The sequence below is a fragment of the Hippocampus bargibanti genome, linkage group LG09, assembly GCF_051943395.1.
Source record: "Hippocampus bargibanti isolate YZ-2025 linkage group LG09, ASM5194339v1, whole genome shotgun sequence".
NCBI lineage: Eukaryota > Metazoa > Chordata > Actinopteri > Syngnathiformes > Syngnathidae > Hippocampus > Hippocampus bargibanti.
Window position 1 is genome coordinate 8,515,825 of NC_142742.1, and position 17,689 is coordinate 8,533,513.

Sequence of the window (17,689 nt, forward strand, 5' to 3'; positions counted from 1 at the left end):
GGAGTGAAGACAGATAAAATTGGTGGTATCGATGTCACGCAATTGCCTCTGATAGAGAAGTCCGCAAGCAAAATGTGACAGCCTCCCAGTGCTCCTGCAGCCAACCACAGGAGTGGGGAAAGCCTCTGGGGGTATGCGGAGTTCTCTATGCGCCTTCAACACAGGGTTCAGTAATCTCGCTCGTGACTTCGATTAGGTCACAAGAGCCAAGGATCAAACCCAGAGCCTTCAGATTAACAGAAAACCTGAGCCATCCTGCCCCCGCCATTCCCCACCACCACCACCATCATCCATCCCTCTGTTCAAACAGACGGTCTTCACGGCAGGAATTCACATGGCGCAAGTTCCCATGTATAGCTTGAGTGGAATAAGTCGGAAAAGGCTCAGAGACTATGATATACAAAGTATGTCTGGAACAGCTGGACGTGTGGATGCATTGAAAGCAGATGTGGCCTGGAATGTCCACCACATGGAAAAGCTGATTGTGGCTATACCTCAGCAGTAATAGGACAACTAACAGCCAAAAGTACACTCAACAGTGGTGACCCCCCCCCCCTTTTCACGCGCCCCCTCCCCCACTACCTTCACCCATTCCTTCCCTCGACCCCCAGAAAAGACTTCTGGAAAATGGAGGGATTAGCACATAGGGATCTAGCTGCTGTTTAGAACTATTTTTTTGGTGTGTGTTTGTGTGTTGTTTTTTTAATGTTTTGGACGCCCTTGGTAAAAAAAAAATAAAGTGGGGCAAAATAGTTTAGTCGACCAATGGCGCGACCGATACAGCGACCGATACAGATTTCGATAATGGTGGTACTGTATAGAAACCCCGAAGCAAATATCGATTCATCTTAAATATCTAGTAACCGTAGTAACCGGATTATCGTAAAAACCACGAATCGTACTAAACGGAACTAATTATACATAAAAAGACTAGAAATGTGCACGGGAAATGAAAATAGTGTCGTAATAAGCAGTATTATCAATATAAACGATATTGATATAATGAGACTTTACTGTATGTTGTTAGATTACAAATTGAGAGCTTGCAAAATGACATTATTATTTGTATTTTGTACTTGTACTCTTTAAATGTTCATAGAGTGTCTTGTTCTGTAGCCACAAGGGGACATAAGCCAGTGTTTTCTTGTGCCGGTCCCAGGCCCGGATAAATACAGAGGGTTGTGTCAGGAAGCTTGGCCAAAACAAACGTGAATCAAACACTGATTCACTGTGGTGACCCCTTGAAGGGAAACGCGGATAGGAAAAGAAGACTTGTTGGCATTTCATTCAGCATTATTCCGACTTGATCTTGGTTTTGTTCCCTGGTTCTTTCTACTATCTTTGTGACTGCTTTATTTCTTGTATATGATAACTGTCCATGTTAAGCGCTTTATTACAGCTTCAACTGTTGTTAAAGCACGCGTCTGTTTATTTATTAGCTATCTAGCAAGCTATCTATATAGCTATCTATTAGATATATAGTTATCTAGCTAGCTAGCTATTTATTAGCTATCTAGCTAGCTTTCTATCTATTTGAGTTACTTCCGGTTTGAGAGAACACTGGCGTTAATAGATTGCTAGCTATCTATTAGCTATCTAGGTGGCTTTCTATCGATTTGAGTAAATAATGGGTTGAGTGAACGCTGGCGCTAATAGATATCTAGCTATTTATTAGCTATATAGCTAGCTTTCTATCTATTTCGGTTACTTCCGGGTTGAGTGAACGCTACCGCTAATAGATAGCTATCTAGCTAGCTTTCTATCTACTTGAGTTACTTCTGGGTTGAGTGAATGCTGGCACATGTGGGTGCCGCTGCTCCCCGACAGAAAAACTTATCCTGTTACTCAAACGTGACCTTGAGAGTTTTAAAAGGTGCTCATAAATGACATGTATTATTAGTATTATTATATAAATTATATATTATTATAGAAATCAATATGTCTGATGTACATGTATTGATTTTTTTATATTTTTATTTGCTATCTATTAGCTATCTAGCTGGCTAGCTATCTAGCTAGCTATCTATTAGATATATAATTATCTAGCTAGAAAGCTAGCTATTAGCTATCTAAGTAGTAACGCAAATAGATAGAAAGCTAGCAAGCTATTAGCTATCTAGCTAGCTTTCTATCTATTTGAGTTACTTCCAGGTTGAGTGAATGCTCGCACATGTGGCTGCCGCTGTTCACCCACAGAAAAACCTGTGACTGTAACGTGACCTTGAGAGTTTTGAAAGGTGCTTATCAATGAAATGTATTATTATTATTATTATTATTATTATTATTATTATTATTATTATTATTATTATGTATTGTATGTTTGTGTTGTATTTTTTTTACTTTCTATCGTGGATTTGTGGATGGCAGCCCCTCAAACGTAAATCCATATGCCCGACTGTCTGCTCCTCAAATTACTTGGAGCTCGAAAAATGTCAGGACCGCAAGTGAGTTGTTTTCAATCGGACTTTCCATCTTCTTTAACATAAGCGAGCAGCAGGCAGGGGGGCGGGTGGGAAGGGGATAGGGGAAACCTTTCCGTTCACTGAATTGAAAACATGGCATAGACGATGAGTACAAATGTACAACCCTTGCATGGAATTCAGCAAGTTTCCTTTATTGTTCAAGGACACGGCTTACCCAGATGTGAATCTTCCTCCAGACTGGACAAATGTAAATAAACATGTGTGAAGAAAGCATCAAGGTGTTCTTTAAAAAAATCTTTTTTTTAACTCATTCATTGGCATTCCTGAATCTATTTGGGAATTGAAAATATGACGTAGAGCGCCATTCCCGAATTAGTTCGTGCTTTAGTTTTTCTTGCTGGTGTGTTGATAAAGCGCTGGCCAAACCTCTGCCAAAGTTTTTCCTCTGGCACAAGGGGGCGGCACTTCCTTTTTTTCCACGTTAGCACTTTGTTACAGCTTCAGCTGTTGTCAAACCGCTATACAGTATAAACCAATATGTATGTATTGCATTGTATTTTGGACAGCCACCCTCATTTCAAGCTCATGTAACTCCAGACCAATATCATTTAGGAATTAGCTCTTTTTTCTGATGAAAGAAGAGAGTCTAAGGCAGGGATGTCAAAGTAATTTTTTGCCGCGGGCCACATTGTAGTTATGGTTTCCTCTCGAGGGCCAGTATGAATTTAGGGAAGCCATTAGAATGTTTAATCCCCTCCACATATTACATATAGAGAGCACAACAAATTAATAAATAACTAGTTTTCAAATCTGAAGTCAAGAATAATGACTGTTATTGTGGTTTACATCCAAAAATATGAAATTTTGTTGAGGATTTTAGCAAGCATCATGGAATTTCATCAGTTTGATTCGCTTTTGTGGGCCGAAAAAATGATGTGGTGGGCCGGATTTGGTCCCCGGGCTTTGACACCTGTGGTTTAAGGTTTCTTACGCTGAATTGAATGTTTGTGTAGTCCTAAAACTCCATTATCTGCTGGTTCTTAGTGTTAGCACCCTGAGTTTACTACCAATCCTGTGGAAAGTGACAACACACACGTGGGTATCACGAAGAACGACCGGGATCACGGGAAGAGACGTTACTTGAACAGAAAAAAATATCCTGTGACTGTAAAGTGTCCTTGAGAGTTTTGAAAGGCGCTTATAAATGAAATGTATTATTATAATTATTATTTTATATATATTATTATTTCATACAATAGCCTGCTCAGGCAAAACAGGTTAGGCAACTTTCGCAATGCTGATGAGGGTCGTTATGCTGATGAGGTGATACCGGGGGGAGTGGGGGTAATAGGCCAATCGTTAGTCAGGAATGTAGGGACAATCAGTGGGGCCACAGGGGGGGGTCCCGCGCCCCCCCCCAACCTGAGAGTAGGGACCTATCATAGCTGTGTCCGGCGCCACCAGGCCTGGACATTAGGGTTATATATATGGGGCCGATATGACCAGTCAGACTTTAGTTCGCTGACGAAGCCTCTTGGATAGGAGGCGAAACGTCCGAAACCTTCACTTTTGTACAGATGACGGCTGAAGAAACCTTCTCATCGATATAATTATTATTATAATATTCTGTGGGTCCTGGAATTTGATTGACAATGACAAAAACCCTGGCACTGGAGTGGACACATTTTAGCACATGTCTGGTAATATTGCACAGCCCACAGTTCAAATTATCGTCTGTGTAAGCTCTCAGTCGTACAGGAGTGGTCCATCGATGAAAAGGTTTCTTCAGCCGTCATCTGTACTTCTTTGAAGGTATCGGACGTTTCGCCTCTTATCCAAGAAGCTTCGTCAGCAAACTAAACTCTTACTGGTAGTTTCGGCCCTATATATATATATCCCTACTGTCCAGGCGTGGCGGTGCCGGATTCTGCTATGATAGGACCCTGCTCTCAGGTTGGGGGGGAGCAGAGGACTAATCCCTGCGGCTCCATTGATTGCTTCTATTGTCCTGACTGACGACTGGCCTGATTGCCCAATTTGCCCTGGTATCACCTCATCAGCATAACTAAGCCTATGTTGCCTAAGCAGTCTATTGTACGAATGATCCAAATTGAAACTCACCCCACCATTACGGTTAAATTATCCAATAAATTTTGTTCCACTTCACGATTGTGTCCTACTTGTTGTTGATTCTTGACAAAAAATTACAATTTTATATCTTTATGTTTGTAGCCTGAAATGTGGCGAAAGGTTGCAAGGTTCAAGGGGGCCGAATACTTTTGCAAGGCACTGTATATACAAGCAATGACAAATGCTGGAAGTCAAGGACCCCAATTTCCTCTCTGTAGTGGTGTGAGCTTCACTGGCATTTTACATTCAAACCAACTTGCCAGACGCTAAACGTTAATTGCATCTGGCGGGGCAACAAATCATTTTATCTTGGGATCAGTCGCTCAACTGAAAGGAATATTTATTGTGATTTGAACATGCAATCATGGAAAACTCGCATACCTCTGTACAAACCTCTCTGCAGACGTTAGCCATCTACGTCTCCTCTGCTAAATCACTTAGCGCTCTTGTAGCTTCACCGACTTTGCGTTGATCTCCCTCTGGAGACACAGAAAAGAAGGCATCCACACCGCAAACGGGTATCAGCGTCTTAACCGTTTTGACTTCACTCTTGCTCTGTCGTCCTTGTTCATATTTCCAGTTGAAGTTTTTCAGCAGGCTAACAAAGCTCTTGTCTCACTGTCGAATACCCCCCGTAGCAGACAACTCACCAACGTCTCAGAAGACGTGGTTTTTAGATGACATTTTACAACATGAGCCGCGGAGAACCATAAACGCTATAAAGTGATGATCCCTAGAGGTTTTGCAGAATTAGCTCATGTCTTTCGGAGCACCCGGCAACAAATCTGCGGTGAGTGTAAAAGTCTCGTTAACGATTCGAAGGGCTCTCGCCGGTGGCGTCATCTACCGCACCTTCGCTGCTCGAGGTGAGCAGACGAAATCAGATTTGTTGGCATTTTTGCTCAAGCCTCTCTTGCTCACGTCTTCTTGATACAAGAAGCCTGCACGTGCCAGAGTCACGATGTCTCCACGTGGTGTATCCAAAATATCACACGAGGCAAATGGGGAAACTCGTGAATCATTGCAGATAAATGTTTTATATTATCTATTTATTTTTCTTTTAATCATTGCAATGACAAAAAAAAGAACATTTACTAATTTCCACACCTGGAGAGTCTTTTTTTCTCATTTAGAAAAATAAATACAATTGAGGTCCATTTATCTATCCGTTAGCAAACCTGCTATTGAGCCAAATGTTTTGTCATTTTATACTACAGTGATACCTTGGCTTACGGACTTAATTGGTTGTCAGACAGAGTGTGGAAGGCGAAAAGTGTGTATCCCTAAAAATAATTTCCCATAGGAAATCATTAAAATGAGAATAATCCGTTCCCAGGTCCCCATAAAACATAACTTTCTACTTTATAATTTTCAAAGCACACAAAATAAACCTTATTTTATGTATGATGAATGTGATATGGTATTATAATTAAAGAAATAAACCGTATTGTATAATAAAGTCATTTTATTTACCTTTGTGATGGTCATTGATGGCTTGATGGAATGGAGTGGCCGGTTTCATCAGCATTAAACACTTGATGAGGAACGTAGCCTTCTTCTATCACCATCTCGAAGAATGATCCCTTGGAGATGCTTTCTCTGCGATGATTTTACCTTTTTCCTCATCAACTGTGTTCTGTTTAGCTGGGTTGATAGCTTTTTGCATCAAGTGTACAGATGGCTTGTGCGGGTTGTTTGTGGAGCCTGATGGATGGGATATTTTAACCTTGGAGTCTACACTCTGCTTTTGAACTCAAAGTTAAAACGAGTCCAAAATTCACTGTTTTCTACCCATTTTATCACCATTTCACTTTTTTCACTATTGTTTTTATGTTTCAAGCTCCGTCGTCACATTTCGTGTGTGTGTTTTCTCACTCTCTCTCTGTCGTCTGCCTGTATCTTTAATATTTAACCCCCCCCCCCCCCCCCTTCACTGCTGCGTTCTTGACCAATCACGTGGCTTTAATTGAAGACGCCGTTTTGTTTTTGGGAGAACAGCCTTACTATCTCTCTGTCTGTGACCACCATCCCCTCACTGCTGTGTTCTTGACCAATCACGTGGCTTTAACCGAAGACTGGGGGTGGGGAATAGAGGACAAACCAGCATTTTCGTTCGCGAATGGGCTCGTTCGCGAACGACACATCACTCATTGTGGCAGCTCCGTGTGTATCCCGAAAAATAGTTCGTAGTCCAAGGTAAAATGTTCATAAATGTAACGTTCGTAAACCGAAAAGTTCCTCAGCCAAGGGTTTCGTAAACCGAGGTATCACTGTACTGTACATTTATATTCCTAGAAGGGTTGTCGGTGGCGAAGAGAACAGGAGCTCATTTTATTTCTGGGCCTTCGCCCAAAGGATGACTGCATTTGTGATGCCGTACACAATTAAAGGCAGAGAAGAATGACTGAAAGAACGTTAGAATTTTATTAAATGTTCCATTCATCAACAGGGAAATGATGTGTTTCCTGTTGAAGGGCCCCATTGTAAACAGTCTGCGGGGATGCAAATGAGACAGCCGCAGAAGCTCCATTATTCTGCTCCACATGAAGACTTTCCACGGCTTTTCACCATCAGCATTTAGTCTCGGCACGCAAGCACCATTGGCACACATTTCATCTCTCTGGGATGGAGAACTTACATAATAAATAGCTTCGAAAACGACTTCAATTAGATGTCTGGAGTTACTCTGAGGCTTCTGAACACATTTGTCACATAAATCGGACGGATATTAAAACGTACAAGCTAACCAAAAATGAATGTTTTCTACAGTTTATATCCAAAGAAAATTTCAGAAAAAAAACATCTCGAAAGCATTTTTTTTTTCTTGCAAAACCCACATGGGTTGCCGATGCTGTGTCAACGACATGTTGAACGGGCAAAGAACGGGCCTTGGACGTGAGTCTTGGTATTTAGAAAGATACAAAAACATGATGACTCTGCTGTCTACATTCCATTAGTTTGTTCTTGATGATGATTTATTCCTGACAAGGTATGAACATGGACCGGGTGGACTGTGGATTATCATGCCCCTCACCCCCAAAAAATGACTCAGATAAATGATGATAAAAAAGATATTTGTTTGAGAAAAGCCAATTAAATATTAAGATAAATTGTCGGTGAGAAAAAGCCAAGAAAACTGTATGAGAAACAAAAATCCCTTGAAAATGGCTAAGTTAGATTGAACATAATGAAATGAGTCCAATCACACCACCATCAAATGAAACAACAATAGAAAGACAAAAAAAACAAGGACAAAAAACCAAAACCAAAGACAAAAAAACTAAATCTACTGCAATGAACGTAAGCAACAGCTAAGTGCAAAATGCTAATACACTGTATACCAAGTCAAAATGATCTACCCACGACAAAAATGCAAAACATAATTATTTTCAAATGTTTTAAGGATTCTGTGTATGTACAATGTATGTTGATGTACCTTGCATAACTGAATAAGCCAATATTGCACAACATACATAATAACTACATATACATAACATAATAAATAACTATTAACCTTTTTTGTAATTACCTGAGTTTACTTTGATGACTTGCACTGAATTGAATCAGCCCGGGATGCATAGTCCGGACGGTAGCTGCTGACAGCCAGCCTCAAGCACATTTCCAAATGTACAGTCATGGTGGAACGGTATTTGGACTTAATGATCTTCATGTAGGAAAAGACTGACTCACATAAATAAGTGGAGCCGAAAAATGCAGTCAAGGAGGGAGCACATTTTCTCATGTTGGGGTACTTTTCCTCTGTGAGTAAGTTACAGAACTGTCCATGAGCCCTGGACTTCAGCAGTGAGAACACTCACAATCTCTGATGTCTTTCCACCTTTGCTGGGTTAAATCCTCAGCCATGGCTTCACAGCGCCGTATAACTGTATGTCTTGACAGCTGCAGAGCTTTGATTGAAGATAATATCTCTGTCTTATTTTTAAAGACTCTGAACAAGGAGTCAGCTGCTTCAACGAATGCTTCTTTTACCATCTCTCCGTCTTGGAAGGACTTATTGTTTTTAACGATGGCGTGACTCACCCGCAACGATGCTTCGGTGGCGGCTTTCGCTTTTGAAGTATGTTGAGTGAAAAATGACTGCTGTCCGGACAACTGGGATTTTAGTTCGTCCACCGTTCTCTTTCTCATCTGGCTTTTCGGCGGGAAGTCAATGTCGTATTTTCCATGAACAGTCCGAAAATGCCGCTCCACATTTTCCCATTCCGTATGAAAGTAATATGTTTTGCCCCCTTACTTGGTCCCGCTTTCGCACTCATTTTGATCACCATATGTTTTAGCAAGGGTTTAAAATCTGAGGTAATTCGCGGACTAGCTTGTAAATTTTGCTGCGTTTACCGCCGTTGTTTATGCATGCACGGCGACCTAAAGGTAAAAATTCAGTTCTGAATGGTTGCCCTGTATGTCAATCAAGTGACGGGACGTTTGATAGCCTGAGGGCGGCTGTCCAAAATACATTCAATGCAATACATACATATTGGTTGATATTGCGCTTCAACAATAGCTGAAGCTGGAACAAAGCACTGTAGTGTCCTTGAGAGATTTGAAAGGCGCTTAAAATGTAATGTACTATTATTTATTATAAAAGGCTGCCCTCTTATGGAAAAGAAAAATATTGCCAGAGGCCATGGCCAGCGCTTTATCGGTACCCAAGCATGAAAAAAAAAAATTGGAACAAATTCCGGCATGGCGCTGTACGTCATATTTTCAATTCCCGAATAAATTTGTGAATGGCCGTGAATGAGTTAGGAGGTGATTCTCTCACTTTTTTGGTACTCTCAAGTTATGTTAAAGTCAATTTCCCATCACAGGACAATGTGTTTTTCTTCTTTTCCATCGCTGGTACAGAGAAATCAGACAGATGAAAATAACACCAGACAAACATACCTTCACCCCGCAGAGACCAATGGCGTAAAATGAGATGTATTACTATATATTACTTTCAAAAATCCAGAGTACGGTAATTATACGGGACGGTAGCCGAATAAATACATTTACTCACCATGTACGAAGCTTTGGTCACCACCATGGACGTCATCCGTAGGGTCTGCCTTTATGTGACACTGAACATAAGGCGCAAATGAAAACATTCTCAATATTTTACCGTTTCTTATAGCCGCAGATATGCTATTTAAGTGCGGCAAATAAACGTGTTGTCTTACCGAAATAAAAATGTCACGGATGAGGTTCCGTCAGTACGCCACATGATTATGGAGTTTTCGCAGCCAAAATAAAGTCTGTATTAGGCTTCTGAATAGGTCTATTCAGTAGCTGAGTGTATTTCCATATTTTCAAATGGCTGAAAAGAGAATGTGCGGACATGACTAATTTGAGAGCATTTTGGTAATATCTACTTTTGTAAAAATGTCCACCGAATGGGATTACAGTTTACGAACTTAATTGCTTCCCAGACTGAGTGTGCAAGGCGAAAAGTGTGTATCCCAAAAATTAATTTCCCATAGGAAACCATTCAAATGAGAATAATCCATTCCGAGGTCCCCATAAAATATAATTTTCTATTTTCTAATTTTCTAAGCATTAAAACTACACAAAATATACCTTATTTTATGTCTAATAAATGTGCTATGGTATTATAATTTAATAAATAAACTGTGCTATATAATAAAGTCGTTTTATTTATCTTTGTGATGATCGTTGATGGCTTGATGGAATGGAGTGGCCTGTTTCATCAGCATTAAACGCTTGATGAGGACAGACAGAGTGTGGAAGGCGAAAAGTGTGTATCCCTAAAAATAATTTCCCATAGGAAATCATTAAAATGAGAATAATCCATTCCCAGGTCCCCATAAAACATAACTTTCTACTTTCTAATTTTCAAAGCACACAAAATAAACCTTATTTTATGTATGATGAATGTGATATGGTATTATAATTAAAGAAATAAACCGTATTGTATAATAAAGTCATTTTATTTACCTTTGTCATGGTCATTGATGGCTTGATGGAATGGAGTGGCCGGTTTCATCAGCATTAAACACTTGATGAGGAACGTAGCCTTCTTCTTTCACCATCTTGAGAAATGATCCGTTGTAGGTGCTTTCTCTGCGATAATTTTACCTAGTTCCTCATCAATTGTGTTCTGTTTAGCTGGGTTGATAGCTTTTTGCATCAAGTGTACAGATGGCTTGTGCGGGTTATTTGTGGAGCCTGATTGATGGGAATTTTAACCTTGCAGTATACACTCTGCCTTTGAACTATCAAAGTTGAAACGAGTCCAAAGTTCACTGTTTTCTATCCATTTTGTCACTCTCTGTCGTCTGCATGTCTCTTTAATGTTTAAACCATCTCACCTCACTGCTGAGTTCTTGACCAATCACGTGGCTTTAACCGACGACTGGGGGCGGGGTATAGAGGACCAAAACAAGCCGGCTGCCATTTTCTTGTAAGGAGAATGGGCTTGTTCGCGAACGACACATCACTCATTGTGGCAGCTCAATGTGTATCCCGAAAAATAGTTCGTATGCCAAGGTAAAATTTTCATAAATTTAACGTTCGTAAATTGAAAAGTTCGTAAGCCAAGGGGTTTGTAAACCGAGGTAGCACTGTATATTGTTTGTAATTGAGGCGATATTTGGTACATTTTTTTGGCATCTCGTGTCACTGTAAAACCAAAAGTAACATAAACCATGCGGGGTATTTTGTACACATTTTCCATTCATCTAAGCATATTTTATTCGCCTCACCGCAAACGTGAACACATTTTGGTTAGCATTTAGCATCTTGCATAGCTCCTTCATGGTTAGCGCATACCTGTCAACGGGCTGTATTCTGTACGATTTTTGCACATTTTTAGATGAGTACGGCATCCAAGGGAAACACAAACATTGTTAAATATAATTTTGAGATATTTTCGATTCCGTTTTTGTCATTAAATATTAGCAGTAATGTTAATTATAACAAAAATTGCTACTCGTAAAACAGAGAGAAAACAAGACCGTGTGAAAAGTCTCGAGAAGAAACGAAAGTTCCGAGAAGACAAGTTCTGGTCAAGTGGAATTTTATTTTGAAATCAGTTAAATTACAGTAAAGTCTCGTTATATTGATATCGGTTATATCGATAGTACTGCTTATTACGATACTATTTCTATGAACGCAAGGAGAAAATTTACATGCCGCAGGATCGGAAATATCAATAGTCCGGTCTTATCGATATTTTTTCCGACTCCCCCTAATATCGATATAACGAGACTTTACCGTAAAACATTTTACTACTACTACTACTACTACTACTACTACTACTACTACTACTACTACTACTACTGCTACTGCTACAGCGACTACTACTGATATATTCAATTTATAAGCGCCTTTACTGTGTTTTTTTTTTTTGCTGTTATGTCATTCATATTTTTTATAAACATTATACATTGTAACAACACAAATTCAAATATTTTGTTTTGCTATGGAATTTGTCCACAGCAAAAAAAAGCTACAATGCTCTCCAACAAAGAACCTACTTGATTATTGCTATAAATATGTTGTAACTTTTTAAAAGTATTCATGTTTACATGTGAAATTGTGTTATTAAAATTGCGCAATGAAATATTACACACGCGTATGCTTTTTTTTCAGTAAGGAAAAAAATTGAGCCGTTAGTAAGGTCACAGTGTCTCGCAGGTTGCCAGGTATGGTTAGCGCAACAACTTCATGTCAGATTTTGTAAAAAAAAAAAAAAAGAAAAAACAAAGTGGGGTGTGTTATCTATAAATACAGTTGTTTTAAATAGCTCATTTGTATTTGTAGAGGTAGCATACCAGTTTTCAGAAAACATCATTTTTGCCCCACGACAGGAATTAAAAGCATATTGAAACAAATTGAACCACCATAAGTGAATCATCATTGCCATGAATCTGCACCCTGTGCCCTTTTTTTTTTTTGCAATCCGAGCTGGAACAAATTCTTACAATCTGTTTCACGTTACATTAGTAACCGTGATCAGAGCATTTCCTTCATCTAAATACAAGACATTTTCAGAATCATCCCATGTTTGGGATGTCTGAAAACGACAGTCATCTGGACCGCCGGACTCATTATTTGGGTGTCTACTCGCAGTAGGAACAGTAACCGTGACGGGAACGTTGTGGCGAACCACAACTATGACTGGAGTGAAGCGACACGTAAACGCGGTGGACTTGTTTGATTCCATATTTGTTACGTTTTGGTTTTGTTAAAGACAATTTTGGATTGTGTATACAGAATAACGTCAGACTGATGAATGGGATTTTTTCACTTGACCATCTCGACTTTACAAAGTTATACTTTCAGTGTACATAATGTACAGTACAATACAACTTTTCCATACTCATAACACACACACACACACACACACACACACACACACACACACACACACACACACACACACACACACACACACACACACACACACACACACACACACACACACACACACACACATCACTGTCCGTTTCATTGGAATTTTCCTGACATTCCTAATCAGTCAGACTCGACCTTATAAGGACTTTATTTAACGGGGTATCATCATCTACCAAGTGTTCCAGATTCACAGACTCATCCAACAGGAAATGAATTTCTGTATTCCTCGCTCGTTCATCAAACAGCTCAAAGTACTGAAAAATCGCTCTGCGCAGAGGCCGACATCTTACTGCCCGCAAGAATAGCCACAGCATGGTGACATTAATCCTCTTTCACGAGTGTAAAATTGCCTGAACAACATATTTGAACTCATTCACTGCCAGATGTTCAAAAATGTATCCACTCCAGTGCCAGGGTTTTTGTCATTGTCACTTGAATTCCAGGACCCACAGAATATTGAGTTTTAGGAGTACATAAACATTCAATACAGCGTTAGAAACCTTAGACTCTCTTCTTTCATCAGAAAATAAATTAGTTAATTCCTGAATTATATGGGTCTGGAGATATATTAGCTTAAAATGAGGGTGGCTGTCCAAAATACAATGCAATACATACAAACCCAAACAAATTCAGGAATGGCACAATAAGTCATATTTTTGATTCCTGAATTTTAGGACTACATAAACATTCAATACAGCGTTAGAAAACCTAGGACTCTCTTTTTTCATCAGACAATTATAATGAAAATTCTAATGAAAAGAAAATTAAATGGATCTGAAGTTATATAAGCTTGAAATGAGGGCGGCTGTACAAATACAATGCAATACATACACATTGGTTTATATAGTGCTTTAAAAACAGCTGAACCTAGAACAATGCGCTAACCTGGAAAAAAGGGAAATTTTGACGCCTTATTGAAAAGAAAAAACATTGCCAGAGGCCATGGCCAGCGCTTTATCGGCACCCAAGCATGAAAAAATAAACCCCGAAAAAATTCGGTCATATTTTCAAATCTCGAATAAATTTGTGAATGGCAGTGAAAGGGTTCATATATTTTAAAATATAAGTTGCCACTACATGCATCTTCACCTTTGAATTATGAATTATTATCAAGGCGTAAATGAAGCATACCGGGAGGTTGAGTAAGATATGTTTTTTTTGTCTTTATATGTCATTTGTAATTCATGGCAATTGAATATCCTCCCCAAAGAATACTGAAAAAAATGTTGAGTTGAACTTTATCCATTTTAGTAAGTATTGTGAGTAGTGAAATGCTGATTACACTTTATTGATATTATCGGGCTGTTTTTTTTTTTTTTTTTTTTGTCCGATTGTTGTTTCAAACATGAACATGAAGTTCACAGAACAGTTTCTTCCTCTCGAATACCAGGTCATGATGTCAATCCTGTCCCTACTTCTAAAGGATAACACGCTGAGTTTGAAGGCCTTAGTGAAAAAAAAACCATAAACACTTAGTGAAACATTTACACTTCAATGAGCAAATTCCCAGAGAATGAGCTAACCAGTCAAATGACTCAACTTTTTCTGAGGCTTGCTCTTCTGAAATTTAACATCTGTGCAAGTGGAAAAAAAAGAAATACATTTGTACATTCGATGTCGAATTTCACCCACATTTTAAAGCACATTTGACAATTGAAAATGTCTAGCATGCCTAAAAGTGGGAAATGAATGAGAGTCCTTATATTGCAGACAATGAATGACTTGAATACAGAAGATAACAATCATCAAACAGTTTTCACATGATAATTGTTAAGCAATACAGTGATACCTCGGCTCACGAACGCTATAGCTCACGAACTTTTGCCCTCACGAACATTAAATTCGCGAGCGTATAGTCTTGGCTAATGAACTACTTTTCGGCGGACGAACCAAACCACACAGCGCCACGGTGCCTGGCGGACTAGTTTTTGGCGGATGTACACTAAACCATATGGCCGAACAGCGCCATGGTAGTTGGCGGACAAGTTTTCCACACCCCCTTCTTTGAGTGCAGACGTGGTTTGTTATTGAGTGGAGTAGTTTTTCTATTATAGGACCGAAAAACACCCCACCACAGGCTAGTCTCGGTCGAGCAGAAGAACGAGATCATCGAAAAACACAAACGAGGTGTGCGTTTGTGTAATTTTGCGTCCCAGTACCAGTATGCTAAGTCGACCATTGCTACGTGTGGCAAAGGGTGTTTCTGTGTTGTCTAAGCAACGGTCTGAGGGAATAGAAGAGGTTGAAAAACTTCTGTTGGTTGGGATGAACGAAAAGCAGCTAGCAGGGGACAGTGTGAGTGAGGCTATTTTCACCTAGAAAGCAAAGCGACTTCACTCAGATATCATCAAGAGGCAACTACATCAACGACCTTCACAAAGGTAAATACAACGACTTTATTAAACAATAATTTTATGTCTTTAGTTACAATACAATAGCACATTTATTATACATGAAATAGGGTATATTTTGTGTAGTTTTAAGGCTTATTTAGAAGAAAATTATATTTTATGGGGACCTGGGAACGGATTATTATAATTTTTAATGATTTCTTAGGGGAAATGAATGTTTGAAAGACACACTTTTCACCTTACACACACTTTCTGGGAACCAATTAAGTCCATGATCTGAGGTATCACTGCATTAGTCGTACCATACTGTGGCTCAAGAGTAGTTGTTTCAAAGGGTCTTCAACTATGAGTTGCCTAATGAGGAGATACATAATGAAAAACAGACAATTGATTAAAAATCTCTGAGTCACGTCTGTTTCCGTAAAAGCACAATCAGATCATCAATATTTAAATAAAGGGCGTCTGGTGACTTACTGACATGGTGGAAAACCCAGATCTTGACTCATTTCAAAGACCGGTCTGTTGATTATTTACTCTTCTGTAGCGAATGATTTCTGGCATTAATTGTAAACGGTCTGTTGTGGCTTTTTTTATATATCTAGTTGTAGACAGGTAGCAAGGGAACGGGCAGAAATAAAGTGGGACCTCTATTCCCGAACGTCTCTTCATACAAAAATTTCAAGTTAAGAAATGTTTTCCAGAACATCTGTCTGTGTAGTCTCTCAGTCGTACAGGAGTGGTCCATCAATGAAAAGGTTTCTTCAGCCGTCATCTGTACTTCTTTAAAGAGGTCGGACTTTTCGCTCCTCATCCGAAAAGCTTTGTCAGCGAACTAAAATTGTGCTGGTAACTCTGGCCCTATATATAAAACCCTAATGGACAGAGGTGGCGCTGCCAGACCTCTGCTCTGACAAGTCCCTGTTCTAAAGTTGGGGGAGCAGTAGACTACTCACTGAAGCTAATCTGATGACTTATTTTGTACTGAGCAGGTACTGCTTTTGTCAGCGGAGAAACAGGATTACATGTTTGGATTGGAATAGCCTTTATTCGTCTCGCAGTGGGGAAACTTACATTTCACAGCAGCAAAGTGATGAAAGTAAGAGAAAAGGAAAGGAAGAAGTAGAAAAACAAAACAGAGGAGCTTCTGTAAAGGCAACTCCTGTGTTTTTGTCTCTCACGGCGCCATTTTGAAGTCAAAACAACAACAACAACAACAACAACAAAAAAAACAAAATAATATTATAACACAAAGACACAGTCATTCAATCCAATGCACTTTCTGCACCGTCTTTGTTGGATTAAGCAGTCCTAGAGGAGAGGCTACAAGTGTCCTTTTCACCAGTGGATCAGGGACGTCATGGTGGAATGTGCACATCTACAATAAGCTAAATGTTGAAAGCAAACACAAAGCTGTAGCATCAATTGACGAAAAGAGACTGTCTTACATTTCCTGTCCCACGTAAATCCGCTTCAATTCCAAGCTGCGACAGTTCCACATGCCAGCAAAAGTAATGACAAGAGATGGTTGAGTCAGTTCTACTACTTTGGAGCATCTGAATGATGGAACGGTGGAGTTGCAGCCAGTCATAAGAAGGAGTCATGCTACATCACCTGTAAGGAAACTCATTTCAATTCTGTATTTCCATGTGTCTGGGTCATTTCAGCACCCCGGCCATGACAGTTGTTGCTGAGCTCTCCAAATTCTGTTTTGCAATTTATTACATAATAATAATTAACATGATTGATCGAAGAAACGTTTCGGGTCAGGCTTACTCAATGCACTTGCCATGCCAGAGGAAAAAGATCAATGACCATTGCAAAACAAAATCACGCATGCGGGTCATGCAAATGCACGATACGTAGCCACACCACTCCAAGTTGCAAATTGGTTGACTGTTTTGAGTGATATGCTTTACAAAGTTTTAATTGCAAAGTTCTCCAGGATGACAAATACTTGGAGCGAGTCAAAGAAAACAAAGCGTGACTATAATGCAGTTGCTTTCCTCCCCTGTCGGCGCCATGGATTCTGTTTAATATAACTCGGAAATGTTTGTTTGTCTTCCACTAACACTTTCAGTCCCATCAAACTTCATTTAGCGCTTGCGGTGCTCTCCAAAATGTTCCGTCACCATCAGCACAAGGACAACTGAATCTTAAAATCCTCTTTAAAGATGGCGATGGATGCCACTTTAACACCTGCAAACTGAAATTGCAGACGAAACGAGCCAAAATGTAATTCAGCGCCCGCTGTTTGGAATCTCAGAAAAAGACTCCAATCTTTGTAAACCACATGAAACACGCCCGCCAACCGAGTGTGTTGTCCATTAGCCTCAACGGCTCATTAAGGATAGTTCGTCAATTCATTAATTCAGCATTTTGGTGGATCTTGTGGAATTGATTTTTAATGAA